The sequence below is a fragment of the Dasypus novemcinctus genome, chromosome 13 (assembly GCF_030445035.2).
Source record: "Dasypus novemcinctus isolate mDasNov1 chromosome 13, mDasNov1.1.hap2, whole genome shotgun sequence".
In the NCBI taxonomy this organism is placed as follows: domain Eukaryota; kingdom Metazoa; phylum Chordata; class Mammalia; order Cingulata; family Dasypodidae; genus Dasypus; species Dasypus novemcinctus.
Genome location: NC_080685.1, coordinates 73648090 through 73651429, shown reverse-complemented (window position 1 = coordinate 73651429; position 3340 = coordinate 73648090). Strand labels below are relative to the sequence as shown.

At 32.8% G+C, this 3340-nt stretch overlaps 1 non-coding gene across 1 annotated transcript; it reads right to left on the bottom strand.

The window, feature by feature from the left end:
* Nucleotides 1-2467: 2467 nt before the first annotated feature.
* On the bottom strand, nt 2468-2600 carry LOC111760459 (U11 spliceosomal RNA). The gene has a single exon (XR_002794136.1). It is a non-coding gene; the product is annotated as a U11 spliceosomal RNA (small nuclear RNA).
* Nucleotides 2601-3340: the final 740 nt, after the last annotated feature.

Genomic DNA, 3340 nt, shown 5'->3' with positions numbered 1-3340 from the left:
ATTTCCACTAGGAAAACTGTTAACATTTGTTTAAACAATAGTTCAAATCATCTTGCTCAGAATCATGGTATGCAAAAAAAATATTAAAGAGTGCAAAATTCTGAAATCATTTATATATATAAATGCCTGCAATTCTATGCAATTTTAAGAGTGAACACTATTGTAGGAGAAAAACTTTGATTTTTCCTGAGTGATTAGAATAGTAGGTAGCATTTAAGAAGTGTTTCTTATATGTCAGTATTTTAGGCAGACCTCTATGCATATGAACCTCCCCCGTCCCTGCCCTGCCACCTGCCCTGGTTCCTCTCCCCTGTTTTTCAAACATGAATCTCGGTACTGCTAGGAAGGTAATTTTTCGATGCAATTTGCTGAAATTTAAAATCCAACAGGATTTTCCAGTTGAGCCCAGTGCAATTTCATGAATCCTTAAGAACAGAAGAGGAAAGCAGATTTAGGTGCAGTAAAAGAGGAAAACAAAGGACAGACGCGGCAAAAAGGAAGTCATAGAGATTAGAAGCACTGCCTTGGCTGTGATTTGACTTTGAAAATAGAGGAAGGGACCACCCATCAAAGAATGCAGTCTTCCATAAGCTGAAAATGACCTGCAGTTGACAGCCAGCTAGGAAATGGGTACTTAGTTGTACAGAAACACTGGACTGAATTCTTCCAACAACCTGAGAGAACCTGGAAGCAGATTCACTATTACAGGCCCCAGAAAAGAATAGAGCCTTGTCCCTAGCTTGATTTTGGTGTGCTACGTGGAGCCGTGAACAAGCTGAGCCACATTGTACCTGTACGAAAAAGAATAGAAGTTATTTTAAACTGCTAAGTTTTTGGTGATTATTTTTTACGGCAACAATAGAAAACTAAGATAGCTAGCCACTTTTTTTCCTTACTCCTTGCAACAACCTTCTGAGCTAGACACCATTATTTACATTTTTTTTTTCCCGCCTGAAGCAGGATATTAAGTAACTTACCAAGGTCATAAAACTAAGAAGAGGCAGATACAGGATTTGAATCTGTCATCTGATTCCAGAAAACATTCTCTTACCTAGCACACTACACAAACTTCTAATAACTTATTAGACCAAGAAAAATTACATTTAAGGATGTCTTCAATCATTTTATTCATCCCTTTCTTTCACAACCCCAACCTTCATTAGTGATCAATGTTCACTCTCCTCTTGTTAGATGAATGTTTTCTTTGTTCTAGGAAGTCATTGAGCTCAAGCCTGCCTTTGATTTTTTCATCGTTCCCAGTTTCTCATCCCCCTCAACAAATTCTATTCTTTTAAGTTATAAGTTTGGATTGACTCCTATAGAAAGCCTTCCTTGCTTGGGCCATTTTTACTGCTTTTCTTATCCTCCAAATTTCCAAAGCGCCTTTTAGTTATAAGTACCTTTTTATTTATTTATTTTGCTTATAAACTATGTTGTATAGTTCACAGGTTTTAATGTATCCTTTCTGATATGCAATTTTGAATTATAACTATCTGGATGGAAGTGAATTTTTCATTATTTATAATGGCCATCATGTACTCAGTACATGAAAGATATTTTGTAAATCATTGGTGATAATTTTTTCATTGAGAAATGGTTATAATTTCTTCCATAAACTAATTTACTCGAGAATTTATCAAGTTTCTTGAAGAACTATTAAATTGTGCACTACTTGAGCATGTTTAGCTCTTTTATAACTGTTAATAAAATCCAATATTTATTGTGATTAATTTAAAGCATATATAAACTTTATGTAAATGCTAATAAATTTTGAAAATCAGCATACTTTTCATTACACATATTTATTACTATCCTTACAAGTTAATTTAAAAATTAAATATTCTCCCCCTTCAATTTTAAAATCATATTCTGGGGAGCCAAATATTATAAGAAAATGTCTCAGTTAAGCTTAAAATCTGTGAACTGACTGGGAAACTCTTAATAAATACTATTTTGACCCAATAGTCAGGAGTTAATTGGCATCTAATCTTCCTTACTTGCTCATCTACCAAGAAAAATAACCATAATTTTGCTCCTATTCTTGAGTAGGGAACGTGATGCTTAATGCTTATTTTAATAACTATTCTCCGCATCTTTAGTTTTTGCTTACATACAGAGAAGAATAATTGATCCTTTTCTGAAAGTGTAACAGAATTTGTTACTGTAGTTCTATACCTATTAATTAAAATCTCCTGAAACTTCAACTTTAACCTTTTTATTTTTTTTTCAGTCTTAATATCAAGTATATTGCTTTTGTAATGTAGACAAAACTGGAGTTCATTTTTAACAGGAAATATTAGAGGTCTTTAAGTTTTTAGAAAAGGATTAAGATAACTTAATAGAGGTCAAATAATTCCGCTGTCAGTCTCCCAAACAGACAAATGTTCTCAGGAAAAGAAGCTTGATGCCATTTTCCATTTTATTTTTTTCTTTTTCTTTCTTTCTTTTTTTTCTTTTTTTTTTTTTTTAGGGCTCATGGACCAATGATCACCAGCTGTCTGAGCAACAAAAATGATGATTCCAAAATTTTTGGCTGTCCATTCTGCATGAAGAGCAAGCAAATTACCCTATGTGTGCCACTCACGACAGAAGCCTTTTTTATTTTATTTTTTAATGTTTTCATTTTTAAGGTTCTCTGTCAGGAGTTTTAGCCCTACTAGTAGTTTTTGCTCCAGAACCTCTCAACTACCTTAACATAATTCCATATATTCTCTGGCCAATTCTAGTGTTTTTTGGCAGGAGCTCTTCTTCTGTGCTGCCTGCTAGTCAATCCACTAGAAGCAAAATTCGGTTGTACCTAATTTTATATTTGCTATTACTCCATAGGAAAACTATTGAAGAATGAAAAATAGAAAATAAGATTAGTATTTTTTAAAGGTCAATCTTCATTCTGTTTTCAGACTGGGATATTCTAGGCAAGAAGTAAAGGTGATCTGAACAATGGTGGTAGAAGTGATATATAGGAAAAAATGAACACTCAGGCTTTTATTATAATAGATGTATGTCAAATTATCATTAGGAATTAAGCATTGCTGTGTACAAAGATTTAGTCACTCTCATTTACTGGAAAACAACCTGAACAACACAAAGTGGAAAATAGATCAATTTGATTATTGTATTTTCATGCCATGGAATACTATATAGTCATTGAAAATGATATTTTAAAAAATGAATGGCATGGAATTAAATATGATGATAAATTTATTTTTACATCATCACAACTACCCTAAAAGGTCGGTTTTATTTTTATTCCTATTTCAGAGATGAAAAAATGTTATGAAACCTCTGCAAGGTTAATGGCTTTTATCTGTTGAAACTGAAATCAGAAATCAGAGACTGA